This window comes from Microtus ochrogaster, chromosome 16 (assembly GCF_000317375.1).
Source record: "Microtus ochrogaster isolate Prairie Vole_2 chromosome 16, MicOch1.0, whole genome shotgun sequence".
Classification (NCBI taxonomy): Eukaryota; Metazoa; Chordata; class Mammalia; order Rodentia; family Cricetidae; genus Microtus; species Microtus ochrogaster.
The window spans coordinates 47,048,058-47,067,918 of record NC_022018.1 but is presented as its reverse complement, the minus strand read 5'-3'; positions in this window follow the sequence as shown (position 1 = coordinate 47,067,918).

Here is a 19,861-nt window from a genome sequence, read left to right as displayed (position 1 = left end):
AAACAAAAACAAAAAAACCCACCTAAAGCCAACAAATGAAACACGTCCGAGAATCTGCAGTCCACAGGGGCCAAGCCTCATGCTGAGCCACAGACCACATTAGGACTGCTTCCAAGCTCTTGAGTACTGTCCTATGCCATAGCCAGTTTTCCAGCACCCCATCCAGGTTCCCCACAGGCCAAATGGGAACTCCGTGTGTCCTCCCCTGTCTGTCAACCCCATCCCAGCCCTACAAATAGCCTCACCTTCTAGTTTCCTTTCCTAACTTTTTGGAGGTTGGGTTTTTCTACATAGCCCTAGCTGTCCTGAAACTCACTAAGTAGACCAGGCTTGCCTTTTAATTAACCTACATTATCATCATCATCATCATCATCATCATCATCATCATCATCATCATCACCATTCCGTATTTCAATATCTATTATGACAAGTCTGCTTGGTTTCATTTAAGAACACCATATTGCCATATTTTATGGTGAATTACATGTATGTGGAAAGCTGTGTTAAAATGGGAAAATCACTAAGCAATAAGGTCCCACTTACTGAATCATGTCTGCCTTATTCTTGCCTGAGCAGAAAAGGTCCCTTTGCCTGGGTCTCCCCAGACTCTGTCCCACTTTCTGTTGAAAGGCTGTTCAAGACATCTAGATGAGATGAAAAGGGCATCCTTCCACAGAGTTGGTGCCAAGTCACGAACACAGCTTTAAAACTCTCTGGAACCAAACCTTGCTCCCAGAAAGGTGGTGCCAGTGAAAACCCTTCAAATGCCTCTGCCTGCTCATTCAAGTCTGGGCTTCCTTTGATTCTTATCTCTGAGTCTGCAGCTGCTGGGTAAATTCCTGAGAGGTGACTTGAGCTATTGCCTTTGTGGCAAGACTGAGACCCAACCACAGGTCTGCGAGATAAACCCCACAGACTCTAACCTGGTGCGCCTGGACTTCTCCTAAAATGTTGTGTTAATTACAGAAATACCTTTATCTCCTAATTACCTACAGATTCAGATTGCCTTGGATCAAACCACACGTTTCCCCTTCAGTTATCCGTGAAAACAGAAGATGAAATAACTTAAAGGGAGATTGCCTAGGGCAGTTACAGGTGTCCCATAGTGTCCAAGGGGGATTCGGTCCAGCATCCCTACATATGCCCAAGCCCACAGGTGCTTGGGTCCTTCCTGTAATATGGCATGGTGTTGCACAGAACCTAGACTAGCCTCCCATACACTTTAAATCATTCCTGGGTTACTTATGTACCAAACACAGGGTCATCTGGGATGACTCAGAGGATGAAGGTGTTCACTGCTAAGCCTGGCGACCTGAGTTTGATTCCTGAGTGGTCATGTGGATAGGAGAAAAGAAGAACCAACTTTCAAGGTTGTCCTCTAACCTCCACATGCATGATATGGGACATAATCTGTGTGCATGTTTACACACACATGCACACACACACAACACACACCTCAAATGTTTTAAAATATCAAAGGCAATGTCAATGCTATGCAAATAGCTATTAAGACTTATTGCATAAGGAATAACAACGAGATAATCTGTAATGGCCAGCCCACATTTCATGATGTTTTAACAAGACTCCAGTCAGCAACTCAAACTGATTTTTGCAATCTGGAATTCGACTACAATCCAATCCAAAGATAAACTAATTTGATATTTACTTGCTGGATAATGATAGCAGGAGACATTAAAAGTCACCTTTTCTGTACTTAAACCACTGTTTCTATAAGCAGAAATGTTTCCACGGGGGATACACTACAGTTCTGAACACCGGACAACCTTGGCTCCAAGCTGAGAGCTCTGAACAGCATTCCTTAGAAGCATGCAGCATGACGACAGCACGTTCTGTATAAAGTACACATGTAGTATGCTCAGAACCAAGGCAATAAAGTTACAAGGTACTACATGGGCAAGTACTTCTCAAAACACCTGGACTTGGTTTTGAATTAAGTTTTGGGGATAACACATTGATAAACCTTTACTGTTGCTGTGTTTTGGTGGCCAGCATAATCAGTTAGGTGACCCCATGAAGTGTCAATTCACAGTTTAACAAGTGGGTACAGATGGATTCATTTCTTGATCATCAATGGGCCTCATTCATAAACACCACAATGTGTCTATACCATTATCTTCATCCATTTCTTATTGGCCATTGGCGCCCTAAGAAGAAGGAACCACCAGATGACCCTGTGTGGATCAGCTGATGGACAGAGCTTGCATCCAAAGTCAAGGCTCAGTCAAAACCACCTCTAGGTCACTAATTCTCAGGTTAGGGTAAGACGCTACCCTCTTGGGAAAGGGTTAATCACTTCAGCTCTCCCACCAGAAAAGGCCAAGCATATCTATTATCTAGGTCACCCTGGGGAAGACAGTAAGCCTAGAGACCCACTGTGTTTTTGGGCTCCATCTGGGACAAGTTTGCCAACAGGTGAGGTGGCTCTTCTGTGTGCTAAGATGAGCAGTCTGGGATTGAGACTCAGGTTTCTGGTACAAAGCAGGAGACAGAACTAACCCCAAAATAGCAGTTGCGTGGGAATCCACCTGTGAAAGGACAGCACTATTCAGATCATGGAAGAGGCCCTGTGTGGGAGGGGGGTAGGGGAGGAATGGCAATAACAGGACAGCAAGGGGGATGGGCAGTAGCAAAATGATAGTATCATGGCAAGGGTAAAAATAGATGGGAAGGGAGACAGCAGATTAAAGGCCAGAGAGGAGGCATTCAAGATATGGAAGGCTATGAAGATAAGCCAATGCCACACGAGATGTGGAGTAAGAGCCCCTTGCAGACAGCAGGCTCTAAGAACAGCTTGGATGAGGAGGAGGATGGCGATGAGAAGGAATGACAGAGGAGTTTCTGCAGGAAGTCTATAAAATCTGGCTGTCTGAAGCTATCAAGCTGTTGGCATTTACGGAAAAATGTTCAGTGTCTCCCACTGGGCTTTAAGTAAGTGACGTCTCTTGTGTTCCCTCCTTTCTTGTTGCTTTTCCTATTTGTGAATTCCCCAAACTTGGCAAGGACACAAAGGCTGCCATTTCACCCTCTCCTGTCACCCTGGTTCTGGGTCTTTTAGCATTCCCAGGACTTCCTGGCCCTCCTTGGCTTTCAGAGAACCTACCCACAAGCTTGTCACTCTAGTCTCCCTTCTCTTCCTACACCAGACATTTCTGGGGAAGTTCCCAGCATAGCAGGCCTTATCCGCAAACCGGAAGCTTGTCAGGTGAGTCTCTGGCTTCTTTTCGTGGACTCCCTAACTTGGTCCCTGGATAGGTCTAGATCTCCTGTCTTTCTAGATTTCCTGTGACATCCAGAATCTCCCTTATTTGTAAGAAGACTCTCTTACTTGGTCATATTCATTCACCCATGCATCTGTCATGTATCCATCCATACATCTGATCCACCCAGCCATGTATCCATGCATGCAGCTAATTCATCCACCTGTGCGTCTAATCTATCCAGCCATATATCCATCCATGCATCTAATCCATCTAGCCATGTATCTGACCATGCATCTAATCCATCCAACCATGCATCCATCAATGCAGCTAATCCATCCAACCATGCATCCATCAATGCAGCTAAGCCATCCAGCCATGCATCCATCATTGCATCTAATCCATCCAACCATGTATCCATCCAGGCAGCTATTCCATCTAGCCATGAATCCAGCAGTGCAGCCAACACATTCAGCTGTACATCTAAATCCACCCAGCCATGTATCCATCCACCTGTGCGACTAATCTATCCAGCCATATATCCATCCATGCATCCAATCCATCTAGCCATGTATCTGTCCATGCATCTAATCCATCCAGCCATGTATCCAGCAATGCAGCTAATCCATCCAAGCATGTATCCAGACATGCATCTAATCCATCCAGCTGTGCACTTAATCCATCCAAGCATGTACCCATCCATGCATCTAACCCATCCAGCTATGCATCTAATCCACCCATATAAACTGAGCTCATTTTAGCGAGTCCCTTTTTTGTTTCCTGCTCACCTGACACAAACTGTACCCTCTCACTTCATCTTACACGGAGAAACAAAGTAAGCATGGTCCCTTCCCTGCTTTTGATGGATCTCCTTCCCAGCCTTCTTTGGTTCCTCACCTCACCTCTTTCCCTGGCCCCTGTCCTCTTGAGCACATGATTAGATCTACAGGAAGAGATGGATGCTAATTAATACAACTGTTGGAAACTTAAGCAGCCACTTTTATCAATGGACTTAGGAAAAACCCAAAACGATTACATAAGTCAACAAAGAACATCAGAGTTAAATTATACTACAGACTAAACAGACCAAACAGACGTTTACAGAACATGGCTTTCTGCCACTTCTCAGCCTGGCTAAGATGAAACATGGTACAGAATGTGACGTCCAACAGTTGTGGAAAAGATATTCTTCTCATTGCACAAGGAATACTGCCCAGGGTAGAATATATCTTAGGTCACAAAATGAGTCTCAGTAAATTTTTAAAAATTAAAAACTAAGGGGAGGAGGTGGAAATTTTTTTTTTTTTTTTTTTTTTTTTTGGTTTTTCGAGACAGGGTTTCTCTGTAGCTTTGGTACCTGTCCTGGAACTCGCTCTGTAGACCAGGCTTCTTTGAACTCCCAGAGATCCACCTGCCTCTGCCTCCCGAGTGCTGGGATTAAAGGCATGCGCCATCACCGCCCGGCTGAGGTGGAAATTTTTAATTAAAAATAAATAAATGGAAAAAAATAAAGTTCTTTTATGTCTAAAAAAATTTAAAAACTAAGTTGGGCATGGTGGCACATACCTTTAGTCCCACACTCGGGAGACAAAGGCAGTTATTTCTCTATGAGTTCAAGGACATCCTGGTCTATAAAGTGAGTTCTATGACATACAAGGCTGTTACACAGGAAACCCAGTCTCGAAAAACAAAACAAAAATTAATTTTTTATGACCAAAGTATGGTATATTTATGTATGAAATATAAAAATTAAATGTATAATTTTATAATATATAACTTGTGTAATGTGCAAATAATAATGTACTCATGAAAATATTTAAAATGAAAACCATCATGTGTACCTCTTCTAATAGCAATATAATACTAGAAAACTTAAACAAAGGGAACTTTAGAAAACTGTGTAAGTATAGGAACTTTGTACGGGAAGCCCAGCCCAATGGGGGGCATGTTCGCCTCGGGCTAATGTTTACGAATAAATCTGGTGGGTGTGAGGCCCTCCGGCCCCTTTTGTACTTTTGGTTTCATCGCTGGATCCCTGGTGTTGTAAGCTCATTAAAGTTTACTATTTCATATTAAGCTAGCATGGTTATTACACCGCATCAGAACTAGGCATATTCTCTTGAGTGATTAATAAATCAATGAAGAAATCAAAAGAAAATTTAAATTTCTGTAAATAAATTTCAAAGTACAACATACCACCTTATGGGATATAGCAAAAAATTAATACTAAAAAGTAAGTTTGTGGCATTGCATGCTTACATAAAAATGAGAAAAATTTCAAATAAAGAACTTAATAACTAAAAGAGATGAAACTTGAAATTAGTAGAAATATTAAACATTAAAGAAAATAGAGCCTAAAAATTACAAGAGTTAAAATTTTTAAATGCAAATAACACAATGATCTATTAATTAATTCAAACAGCACAAAACACATAATAAGAGTTAAAATCCTTTCTATCCCAGAAATGTGATCCTACTTTCTTTTTTTAGTGATTTTTTTAAATTTTATCTTGAACTAAACAGACATATGGTTGTGGGTAGGTAGGTGCACACAAGTGAGCAGAGGTGCCCATTGAGGCCAGAAAAGGGCATCAGATCCCTTGGCGATGGAGTTACAGGTGGTGGTGGCAAACCACCATGTGGGCGATGGGAATCAAGCCTGGGTCGCCTGGAAAAGCAGCAAGCTCTTCACCTCTGAGGCTTCTCTGCAGCCCCACATTCCCACTTTCTATAGGTAACCCTCCTTGGTGATTTGTATTCTGTTTCTAAAGCTGCACAAGCACAAATGTTTGTGCTGTGCACTGCACACACTGCCCTGTGGCCCCTTCGTTTTCTCTTACTTAACATTTTGGCAAATCAGAATTTAGATTGACCTCATTGTTATGAATGGCTTTATTGAAAGGAGTCTACCTTAAAAGTTTAATTAGTTAAGAGAATCAACCTTTATCAAGAAAGGAAAGTACCAAGTTACAAAGACAATAAAGCAGTAAAGGAACGTAAGCAAAACAACCAATAAAAACAATGATGAGCAGACAGTGGTGACACATACTTTCAATCCCAGTTCTTGGGAGTCAGAAACACGTGGATCTCTGAGTTCACAGCCAGCCTGGTCTACAGAGCAAATCCAGGACAGCAGGGGCCACGCAGAGAAACCACGTCTCCCAAAAAACCAAAACAACAATAACAACAACAAAAATGATGAGAGTATGACTATACTTTTCAATAATAACCTTACATCTGAATGAATTAAATATCTCAAGAAAAAATGTACAGACTTGCTGACTGGATTTTTAAAAAGATCCAGTGGGAGAAGTTCACTTCATCAGTGAAAAGATTAAGCTTCAGTTCTGGGACGTTTGTGATGGAAGGAGAGAACATTCCTGAAAGTTGTCCTCTGACATTCACAGAACAATCACAGCATGCATATGCCCACACATGTGCACATTCATACACATACACATATAAATGAACACATTAATAAATACTTTAAAAATAGTAGCAATAGCACATCAAAAATATTATACATTGAGAACAGAGATGCATATATATCATGTTGACACAGTGATTGCTAAGAACCACACAATTATCTGAATAGATGCGAAAAAAGCATTCAATCAAAATTAACAATGATCAAAACGAAAAGAATTAAGACTAGAAGGAACATACACTATACATTATATATGACAAATCATAGCCAACATCATAAAATCAAGCACAAATCAGTAACTTTTAAAATAATGACAAGATTGCTGAGAAAGAAATCCAGAAAAGAACCCTAGTCATGATAGTTTTAAAGAAACAAACCGACAACCTAGGACTCAATTTAACCAAACAACTGATGATCTTGGCAATAAAAATGACAAACACTGATAAGTACACACATACAAAACCAAAATGATATCTCGCGTTAGTGGGTTGGGAAAAGTGGTATTGTTAAAATGTCCACACCGCCAAGGAAGATGGCTGAGGACTAGGGGCTGCTTCTGTGAGTTGGTGAAGGATGGAGCCAGAGTAAGAAAAATGAGAGCTGTCCCAAAGAAAGGGACAGAAAAGAACTCTGGCCACCCATGAAGGAGGCAAAAAGATAACTGAAAAGTTCGGGCCAGAGATGAATGAAAGGAGATGAAAAGAATTGACCAAAGTGCTGGTATTTTTTTGGGGGGGGGGGACCACACACACTTTACAGGATTGACAAATCCTTAGTCTAACAAAAACAGAGAGAAGATCCAAATGAATAAAATTAGAGACCAAAATCAAAACCAAAAAAAACCTCCAGATTATTACAGATTCTAGTGAAATACAGACAATTAAAGGGCATACTTTGATTTAAAACTTAGATTAAACAAAAGAAACACTACCACTACCGCAACAGAAACAAACAAAAACCACTAGAACTAAAGAAGAAATAGAAAAGTTCACAGGTGCGTGTGACCTATTAAAATTAAATCAAGAGATATAAACAAGCAAGTTCACACCAGCCAACAAGACTAAGGTAGTAATAAATCTCCCCAAAACCTTTGAAGAAAAGCTAACTGTGTTACTCACCAAACTGTCTCGGAAATCAGAAGAAGAGACATCATTAAAACCATTCTACAGAATTGCCCTTAGAACAAAATTGGATAAGGACACGAGAAAGAGAAAACTATCTGCCAACTTCTTCAGTGAATGAAGACGCAGAAATTCTCAATAAAGTGCCCACAAACCAAATTCAGTGGCACATTGAGATCATGGTTTTGTTGCAGAGATGCAAGTTTGATTCACAAGTCAGTAAAAGTAACTCAGCATGCACTTACTGATCCTTAGGCATACTGATAGAAATCTCCTGATTATTTCAAAGCAGAGAAGGCTTCTGACAAAGTTCAATAACCCTTCATAATAAAAGGCCTCCAGAGGGCTCAGCAGTTAAAAGCAGTGACTGCTCTTCTAGGGGACCAGGGTTCAATTCCCAGCATCCACATGGTGGCTCATAACTATCTGTTAAGTTCTGTTACAGGGGATCTAATGCCCTCTTCTGGCCATGGGTACTACATACATATGATGTACAGACTTATATATATATATCCAAAATATCCATATACATAAAAATAAAAATTAAAAAACGGCTTCAAGATACTAGGGCTAAAAGGAACATATCTGCACATAATAAAGGTCATATATGACAAAGGGATAGCCAACACTAATGGTAAAAATGGAACAGGGCCTTTAAAAGGTAGGATGAGACAAGGGAGTCAGGCTTTAAATATAGCACTCAAAAGCCTTGCAATGATATGACCAAACAATAAGAGGGATACAAATGGGGAAAAATTCCAATTATCCCTATTTGAAGACCATCTTGTATTTAAAGACCCTAAGGATTCCATCATCAAACTAGTGAATATGATAAGCACTCTTAGTCAGATGGTAACATACAAAATTGACAGGCAAGGAAAGTCGTTTTTCTACATAACAAACTTGCTGAGAAAGGAGATCAGGAAAAAAATTCACAACAGCTAAACAAGCAAACAAACAAACAACAAACCACAAGCTAACCAAATAAAACCACCCAAACTCCTAGGAATAGACCTAAGCAGAGAAATAAAAGACTTTTAAAAAATGTTTTATGAGGGTTTTTGACTGCCTGTGTGTCTGTGCACCCTGTGTCTTTGCCCACAGAGATGAGAAGAGGGTGTTGGAGCCCTTGGACCTGGAATATCAGATGACTGCAGGGGCTACCAAGTAGGGACTTGGAATCGAATCTGGCTCCTCTGAAAGAGCTCTAAAGTGCTGAACCATCTCCCAGTCCTGGATATGAAAGACTTTTACGATGACAACTTAAAGATACTAAAGAAAAAAATATTGAAAAGACTAAAAGATTTGGAAAAAAACCTCACAATGATCATGGATTTGGTAAAAATAATATTGTGAAAATTATATTTCCAAAAGTAATCTCCATGAAAGTGCTAATGGCATTCTTCACAGAACTAAAAAAAAAAAAATCCTAAAGTTCATATGGAAGTAACTCTAAGTAGACAGAATAGAGCTGGAGGTATTACAATACCTGATCTCAAACTATATTACGGAGCCATAGCGACAAAAGACAGTGCTGGCAGAAAGACAGACATACAGATTAGCGAAACAGGATAGAGTAGCCAGAAATAAATTCACACCTTTGCAGACATCAAACCTTTAGCAAAACTTTCAAAAACGTACATTGGGACCACCAGTCCTGACAACCTAGAATCGATTCCTGAAACCCACGTGGTTGAAGGAGAGAACCGATTCCCTTCCTCATGCGTGTTGTTCTCTGCCCTCCAGTTGCAAGCTATGGCATATACACCCCCACAAACGCATTCCTAACATAAGTTAATAAATGTAAACATTAAAAAAACAAAAAGAGCCTCTTCAACAAATGGTGCTAGGAAAATGGCTAGTCAGACATCACAAAATGAAATGAGACATGGATCTTTCACCTTGCATACAAATCCATTCACAGTTGATCCAAGGCTTTAATATAAGACCCGAGATTCTGAAACTGCTAGAGTTTCCCATAAAATTGGAAAACACTTAGGTATTGGTCAGGACTTTGTTGAAATAGGAGCGGCGGGGCTGCGTCCCCCAGCACCCGGCCGCCCACATGGCTAGCTCTAGCTTATGCCCCGAAATAATTACACGGAAACTGTATTCTTTTAAACACCACTTGGCCCATTATATCTAACCTTTTCTCAGCTAACTCTCGCACCTGGACTAGCTCATTTCTAATCGTCTGTTTAGCCCACGAGCTGGCTTACCAGGAATGATCTTAACCTGCGTCTGCCTGGAGTGGGAGAATCATGGCAACTCCTGACTCAGCTTCTTTCTCCCAGCATTCTGTTCTGTTTACTCCACCCACCTATGTTTTAACCTATGAGGGCCAAGCAGTTTCTTTATTGCTTAACCAATGAAATCAACAGATTGATATATGACACTCCCACATCAGGACTTTCTGAAAAGGACTCTAAAAGGAAACAGTGCCAAGAACTAACAAATGGTATTTATTAAATTAAAAGACTTACACAGTAGAGGAAACTTTCAGATGAGACAGTCTATGGCATTGGAGAGAATCTCTGCCAACTACACATCAGACAAGGAATTAATATCTAGGATACACAAAGGGCTGCAGAGGGTAAATACGAGGAAAAGGAAATAACCTGGTCAATAAATGGACTAATGAACTAATAAGATGGCTCTCAAGAGAACTAGAAATGGTCAAGAAACATGCTTTAAAAAGTTTTCAATACTCTCAGCCATCAGGGAAATACAAATTAAGACTGTTTTGCGGTTCCACCTCACCCCAATTAGAATGGTTAAAATATCAAGTGGCATCAAATGATGAGGACATGAGAGAGGAACCCGTACTCGCTGCTGGTGGAGCACAAACTCGTGCAGCCATTATGGAAATGAATAGGGAGATTCCTCAGAAAGCTGGCAACAGGGCTACCGCATGACCGAACTACACCGCTTTTCGGTATATTCCCATGGACTCTAAGTCAGCACACCACGGAGATACATGCACATCCATGTTAACTGTTGCACCTGCTCACAACAGTCAGGAAATAGAACCATTCTGGCTATCAGTCAAGAGGTGATTGGATAACGATCATGGTACTTACATCCAATGGGATTATATGTGGCCATAAAGAAAATTGTGATCATAGCAACTGCAGGAAAATGGATGGAAACAGAGATCATTGTGCTAAGAGGAGCAAGCCAGACTGAGGAAGACAGATGTGATGCTTTCTTTTCTACATAGAATTTAAATTTACAATTTCATGTGTTGTATTTATGTGTGTATGTGTGTGAGTGTGTGCATATAGGCCACAAAACTAGAAAGATTATAAAATGGGAGAAAGAGATCTTTTTTAAAAATGGGGGGGGGATTTGAGATTTGCTTTTTTTATATATATATGAGTATTTTGCCTGTTTGTCTGTCTGTCAGTCTGTGCACTACAAGCATGCAGGCCTGCAGAGGCCAGAAGAAGTTTTGGATCACCTAGAGACTGGAGTTATAAAAGGTCACGAGCTACTATGGGAATGCTGGGAATTCAACCTGAGTCCTCTCAAAGAGCAGCCAGCGCTCTTAACCACTTAAGCCATCTTTCCAGAAAGAGAACTAAGGGGAGGCGGGAAATAGAGAGGATCAATAAATCCATGTACTAATAAAGCAGAAGGAGAAACTGACTGGCGGAAGAAAGGAAAGCAGCTGGAGTGGGGAAAGGGACGTGGGAGAAGGGAGCAAAGGAGAAGGCAATACAGTGGCGCAGATGTACAATGACGTTATGATGAAACTCACAGCATCATATACTAACCTTAAAAAATAGTAAAACATAAAATAGCCTTATGCCTATGAACTGCAGGCAACTTCTGCCAAAATACCACAGAAGCAACAAAAACATTCTTAGGATTTGGATGGAATGACAGAAGATTCAGCCAAACCAAAGCAATTCTCAGCAAAGAGAACAAACCTGGAGGCATTACAATACCTGCCTTTAAGACAAACTACAAGTCATGGCAACCGAAGATTCGTGGTACCCACACACAAAGAGATCATGGACGGACAGAAGGGAACAGAGAACACAGAACAGCTCTATACAGTCACAGCCAAGTGTTCTTTATCTGTAAGACATAACCTTGGTGGGTTTCTAGGGTGACTGCACCTTGTCTATTGCAAATGGTGTTGCCATGGGGATAAGTGGAGCTGTCTCTTCAACACACTCACACAACCAAAGGCTTACATGGAAGATGCAAACTATGACACTAGTAAACTTATACAGAGAACAAGCTTCAGGACACTTGTTAGAGCAATATTTTTTTGTTTTTTGTTTTTTAAAATATGACCCTAAAAGTATAGTCAATGAATGTAAAAAACTGGTAGAATTTCATCAAACTAAAGCTCTGGAGAGCAAAAGAAATAGAATGGGAGACTTGTAACTACATCTCTCTTGGGGGGGTTATTGTCAAAACTCAAAGAGCGCAACAGCAAAAACAAAAACAAAACCCCTGCAATCTGATTTAAAAATGGACAAATGACCTGAATAGATAATCATTTCTCAGCAGAACACACACACACACACACACACACACACCCATACACACATCCATCTATCTATCTATCTATCTATCTATCTATCTATCTATCTATCTATCTATATCCAGCAGGTACCTGGCAAAATACTAAATACTGCTCATTATCAGAGCAATGCGAAACTCACCCTAGGTTCTCTCTCTCCACTCAGACGGCAATGAGGACGAAAGTGAAGCCAAGTCTTATAATACGCTGCGTAGGGATGTAAATTAGTGCAGTTATCACAGAGAACACTATGCTAGTGCTGCAGAGAAGCAGAATAGAGAGCTGCCATTTGACCTGCTAGTGCGTGAATGTGTGTGTGCTTGTGTGCATGTGGGTGTGTAACCGAGTGTTTTAAAATGGGATTTTTAGCGTTCCAAACACAGAGAAATGATTTGAGATGGTGACCTCATCTTTACACACATGTACAATTACACGTTCATTAAAAATGAAAATGCTGGGGCTGGAGAGATGACTCAGTAGTTAAAAGTGCTGGACCTGAGTTCAAGTCCCAGCACCCACACTGTGGCTCTGTCTTAGTCAGTGTTCTATTGTTGTGAAGAGGCACAGCGACCATGACAACTCTTACAAAAAAGACTTGCTTACAATTTCAGAGGTTTAGTCTGTTATCTCCAAGCATATTGCTGTGGCAGCAGGCATGATAGCTGAGAGTTCTAGAACCGGATCCTCAGGCAGCAGGGAGAGAGAGAGAGTCACTGGGCCTGGCTAGGGCTTTAGAAACCTCAAAACCCACCCCCAGGGACACAATTCCTCCAATAAGGCCACACCTACTCCAACAAGGCCACACCCACTCCAACAAGGCCACACCTCCTAATCCTTTCATCCACTCCCTGAAGAGTAAACATTCAAATATATGAGCCTATGGGGGCAGTTCTTAGTCAAAGCACCACAGGCTCCTAACAGCCTGAAATTCCAGTCCCATAGACTCCATTGCCTCTGTCCCCTGGGGACAGCGCTTTCATGCGATACATAGACACACATGCAGCCAAAACACTCATACACATGAAAATAATTAAAAACAGTAAAATAATAAGATACCACCCTTTGTATGCCAATCCTAAGTGGAGCAGACCTGGAGGCTTGGGGTACATGTTGAAAATTCAGCGTTAGCCATTACCTGCCACCATTGCTAAGAAAGGCATTGTTGCTAGAGATGTGATGGGCATGTTAGCACCGTTTTACGAGAGGTGTGGGAGACTGCCCTCATCTATGATGGTCTAGCATGTGGGACCCTGAAGCCAAGCCCATCTTTGTGTGATGAGCCTGTGTATGTCAGTTTAGTGAAGGCCTGTTGGGTGGAATACCAAATCAACCCAATTAAGATGATGACACCAAGAAGCTAGGAGAATCCTATCCTCTGCAAAACTGATCTGCTATGTGGCTGTCTGCAGTCGTGTAGTGGTTAAGAACTATGATGAAGAATCTTAGGCCAAGGTTGTTACCAAAGTATATTTCAAATGCAAGAAATTAACAACAACGACAAAAAGCCTCATTAAAATAAAGCTAATATAAAGTTCTGGAGATATTTGAGCCATGGCTGCTCAGTAATACAAATTAGTAAATGCTACCAAACCATACACCTAAAACACTGAAACTTTCATTATGCATATTTTCCTGCCGTAGGAGAAACAGCTGTATGAAAGCGTCTCAGGCAACCGAACCACAGTGCCCCCTCCTGGCCATGGGCAGGGCAGCCAGGCTAACATTTGGGAATAGATATTCTCATTTTGTCTCTTCTGCCACCATTCTGAACCCTCTTATCTTGGAGAGCCTCAAAGCAAAAAGGCCAGCTGTACTCCGCTAGGGCAGCAAAGGTGCCCTTAACGCGGGGAGTACGGGAAAGGCTCCTTCCAAGCCTGGCGGAGTTCTGCAGACAGCTCGTTAGCACTGACAGCTAGGAATTCCAGGACAGAACCCTTTCCAGCTCTGAACTGCCTTTCACACCTCCCCCCCCACCCCCCCCCCCCATTGAAAGCTGCAGAAATGAGGCCAGAGCCATTCAAGGCTGGCCACAGAGGCTAGAGTCTGCAGTAGCCAATTTCGCAAGGAAACCTGTGCTCCCCTATCTGTGAAGGCTTCGCGTACTTTCTTTAGCAGGGATTCAGCATCCTTGACCCAGATAAAGGGCTTACAAAAAGCCCTTTCACAAGCGATGTGCTCAGATAAGTTAAATCCCCTGCGACGCACGGCTCACGCCTCGGTTCACTGGCGCTCTACTGACCCAGACTCAGGAGCAGGGCAGGATGGAGGGAAGAAAAAGCTATTTCAGAGCACATCGCTGAAATCCACTCCCCGGCAGGTCTCACCTTGCATCCGTAGTCCCAGCCCTAGGAAAGAGACAGCATCCCGGGCCAGGCTCTTCAGAGGTGGAAACAGCCCCAAATCTCTTGACGTTTTTGGAGAGAAAGGTCTTGCACCAGTTGCTGCTTGCCATCTAAACTGATCATAGACCGTTTACGGCTGTCGCAAAACTGTTTTCCCAAAGTTAGTTCAGTGGGTACAGGTGTACACCCCCGAGCTTGATGACCCGAGTTTGAGCCTTAGGACCCACATGGGAGAGAACTGATCACTGCAAGTCGTCCTTGACACCTAGCTTCATGCTGCACCCCATCTGTTCCCCCAACGTATACACACCCGCACCAAATGAATATCTGTGTGTGTGTGTGTGTGTGTGTGTGTGTGTGTGTGTGTGTGTAAAGAGCCTTATATTCTCAGCCAAGCAAACACATAAAGTCCGCGCTGTGCTGGCTTTTATGTCCTGGGTCACAGGCTGGCCGAACGCCACGGGTAACCAAGACACAGTGCCTTCTCTACAATTTGAGCTCTACTCTGTAATCATTTTGCCCAGACGCTTAACCAGAAATACTCACTTTTCTACCTCCACATCCCAAGTACACCTTGTGGAACCAAACGTCTTTAGGGACCATTCAAGAGTAATTTGAGGTTACCTTTAGGCTGGCAGTTGTCCATGAGAGTCCAGTAGCTACAGAGCTGAACGGCAGAGGGAGTTTGGATGGTGGGCGGACAAGTCCTTGCTCTCCAGCCCCGGAGGGCGGGGTGGGGCAAACAGAGGCTGAGAAAACGGGCAGGGGCTGAGAAAAGCCTCCAGGTGTGTCTAAGGCGTGCTTGCTGCACGCTCAGCTTCCCTTGGATTCTTACCCCAGCGGTACCTCATTAAGATTGCCTTCTAAGCTGGGTGCTGGTGGTGCATGCCTTTAATCCCAGTACTCGGGAAGCAGAGGCAGGCAGATCTTTGTTCGAGGGCAGCCTGGTTTACAGAGTGAGTGCCAGGACAGGCTCCAAAGCATACAGAAACCCTGTCTAGAAAAATCAGCAAATAAATAAATAAATAAATAAATAAATAAATAAATAAATAAATAAATAAATAAATAAATAAGTGGCTGCCTTCTATTTGATCCTAATTAAGAAACCCCTTTCTAGAGAAAGGCGCTCAGCTGGCTGCATGCCCTGTTCTCACCTGAAGAGGTTCTGATCTGATTTACCAGGCTCCAGCCACCTTCAGATGGCTCAAATGCCCAGACAGGAGTTTAAGACCCTTCCAGAAGGAACTCTTCACAGAGTTTAACAGCTTTGATTCCATCAAGTAATATTTGACCCCACTGATTAGTCCTACCCTGTAAACATATTAATCTTGATTTCCTGGAAAACCTTTCTTTCCATCCCTCTGTGTTGTTGTTATTCCTTTCTTGACTTTTGTGGAAATGTTTCTGCTTCTCTTTGGCGTCTCTTCCATGGTGACCATGTGGTGCTAAGCAGCCTTTATCTGCTGGCAGCTCTCAATCGTCTCCAGCCTTCCCGAATCTCTTTGCTGAACCTGACACACCAGTCAAGACCTAATCAGGAGACAGAGTCCTTAAGTCATTTGGACAGGGACATTTTAATGTAATTATTGTGGGGGCTGGAGTGGTAGAGAGCTGGCTAGCAGTGGGTAAACACTGATAAAAAAAAGGAATGGTGGATTGGGGAGCAGCCCCCACCCTAGGGCTGAGATGGAACAGGAAAAGGAGATAGATGTCTGGAAGCAGATGTCTCTAGTCACATCCCAGGGCTGGGCTGAGTTCCAGGTTCAGTTGGGGGTGCATCTGTAGTCCATAGGATGATATTTTTGCTGTGCTTTTTTTTTTTTTTTTTGAGACAGGGTTTCTCTGTAGTTTTGGAGCCTGACCTGGAACTAGCTCTTGTAGACTCGACTAGCCTTGAACTCACAGAGATCTGCCTGCTTCTACCTCCCGAATGCTGGGATTAAAGGTGTGTGCTACCACCGCCTGGCTCTCTAGGACGATGTTTGTGGGGCTGTTGCCTTAAACAGACTCAGGGAGAACAGTCCTTTTAGGCACTGGGGAAAACTCCATTGGTTGATGCTTCACTTAAGAACTTGTACAAAATAACACAAGATTTGAGAAAGCTACCCACAGGGAGTGCCGCGTGCTGTGGGCTGTCATCCTCTGCACGCCCTGTGCCCTGTAGACGCTCTACTGCAGGGGTCTACCGTGAAACATTTATGGGAACGCGTTCCTGCTTGCGGTGTCTGCCCCTCTGATGCATTTTGCTAAGAAGCTAGGATAGCACACGAGAAGACAAAGTGCAAAGCTTCACAGGAGCCAGCTCCATTCCCGGAGACAGACAATGAAGGTGGGCTTGCAACTGGAAGTAACTAATAAGTTATCCTCTCCACACGGATGGCCAGCTAACTCCATCCATTTGGAACTGGTATCCCAAAGCTTTCCCAACATTCTGGTTGCTCTGGCCCAGCACTAGACCTCGCTGACTCATACTTTGATAGAGGAGGGTCATCTCTCTATCTGTCGTTTCATTGGTTAACTAATAAAGAAAACTGTTTGGCCCTAATAGAACAGAAAATTAGGTAGGCGGAGTAAACAGAACAGAATGCTGGGAGAAAGAAGCCGAGTCAGGGAGTCGCCATGATTCTCCCACTCCAGACAGATGCAGGTTAAGATCTTCTCTGGTAAGCCACCTTGTGGGCTACACAGATTATTAGAAATGGGTTAGGTCAATATGTAAGAGCTAGCCAATAAGAGGCCAGGCAGTGTTTAAAAGAATACAGTTTCCGTGTAATTATTTCGGGGCATAAAATAGCCGTGCGGGCTGCCGGGTGCTGGGGACTCAGCCCTCCGCTCCTATTACAACAATACTTCTTTCACATTTCACATCAAAATCAAGAGGACATCCAGCTGACTTTGGCTTAAAAGTCTATATCTAGGGGCAGAGGACCTAAGCGCCTATTTGATCTCCAGCACTCATGCAGAAGCAAGGCAGAGACACAAAGACCTGTTGTCCCAGCTTTGGGGAGGTGGTAACAGGAAGATCCCTGATACCTGCCGGCTGCACAGTCTAGCTATATTGGGGAGCTCCGGGAGCAGTGAGAGAACCTGTCTCAAAAACTAAGATGGAAAGTGACTGAGGAAGACAACAGGACACCAACCTCTGGCCTCCACACGCTCACACAAACACATAAACATGTGCACAGACATGTATGTGTATTTGCACACACACACACACACACACACACACACACACACACACACACACACACAGTGACCTTGGCTATCTCCTTGGTCCAAGTTATTGTCAGCATCATCCTCTGTCCAGTTGTCTAGAGTAGCCCCGGGAGCTTATATCCACGTGCCCCTTGAGTCTGTTCTCAGAGTAGCAACCAACGCAGCGCCTTGAAAACAAGAGTCGGCGCAGAACAATTCTCTGTTCAGTTTTGCATTTCAGCCGAGGAATGGCCACGTTCTCACCTAAACTGACTTGCCCCTTCCCATGAACTTTCCTGATAACGACCACAGCTCTGCTGTTTTTCCCTCTCCACCCCAAGTACGCTAGCCTCCTTTTTTTTTGTTATTTTTAAAGATTTCCTTTATGTGTATGAGTGTTTTGCCTGTATGTATGTATGTGTGCCACATGCATGTTTGGTGCCATGTAGATCAGAAGAGGGTGTCTGATCATGTAGAGCTGGAGTTATGGGTGTTTTTAAACCACCACATGGGTAATAGGAACCAAACCAGGTCCTCTGCGAGAGCAACAGGTGCTCCAAACTGACATGTTGTCTCTCCAGCCCCCTTGCTGTCCTTCTTTAAGTAAACAAATATTCAGTGCCCAATCAAAATTCTCCTTACCTGCCTATTCTTTCTGGAAAATAAGTTTACTCATCTGTTGTGTGTCTTGTTTATTGCCTCTTTGCTACAATGTATGCCCCACAAGGCACGGATATTTTATTTTTTATATAGTTACTTATTTGGACCATCTGAGATGGTCAATTTTTATTGGCATCTTGATTGAAGATCTCTCTTGAACACGGATGGCACCATTCCATAGGCCCGAAGCCCAGAATGAAAACAAAGTAAAAGGAGGAAGGAAGAAGTCAGCTGAACACCAGTTTCCTGCCTGGGAACGTAGCGTGACCGGCTACCTTAGACTCCCACTGTCACTTCACCCTGAGTCAAACCATGAGCCAAAAAAAAAAAAAATACATAAATAAATAAACCAGCCCCCCCCCCCCCAAGGCGTTTGGTGTCAGATACTAAGTCATAGCAGTAAGAAAAAGTCCCTAGAAGAGAGTGGGAGCCAAACAAACATTTGTTGATGAGGTGTACAGCCTCGATAGAAGGTGTCTTGTGGCTGTTTCCTGCCAGGTCCCCACAGGGCCATCTGAGAGTAACTTCCTTCTTGTCAAAACATGTGCTTGAAGATTGAGATGTAGTTCAGCTAGTAGTTAGCAGAGCACTTGTGAGACAGCCTACGGTCAAATCTTCACCCTATCACACACAGCATGCCTGCCTCTCTCTCTCTCTCTCTCTCTCTCTCTCTCTCTCTCTCTCTCTCTCTCTCTCTCTTTCTCCCCCCCCCCATTAGCCTCATATATTTGCAGGCTTAGCCCTAGTTGGTGAACCATTTAGGAAGGATTAGGAGGTGTGACCTTGTTGGAGGAGGTGTGTCATCGGGGACAGGCTTTGAGGTTTCAAAAGCCCATGCTGCTCAGTCCCCACTCCCTCTGCTTGCTGCTGCAGATGTAACACTCTCAGCTGCTGCTCCTGCAGCCTGCCTTATCTGCTCCCCTGTCGTGATGATAATGGACTAATCCTTTAAGGCTGTAAGCAACCTCTCCATTAAATGTTTTCTTTTAAAAGAGTGGCTTTGGCCATAGTGTCTCTTCACAGAATAGAAGAGTAACTGAGAACAGTAACTGAGCAACTCTGTGTCACATGGCTGCCATTTCCTTTTGAGCACCATGCATGTACACACATGCTGATTCTGACTTCTAACCTCCCCTGGCTAAACCCTAAAACTCTTATGCATCAATGCCAAAGAGGGCCCTTCCTACGTAGCCTTGTTCACAAAACACTGGTGTAGATATCAGGCTTTAGTCATGGAAACAACCATAAGAATTCCTTGTGTTTACTCTCTTCAGACCTCATGACAAGCCTATGTGGCATCCAGTTCCTCAGAGCCCGTTTTACAGAGGAGCCAAACAAGACGTACTTTGCCTGACTAGCGG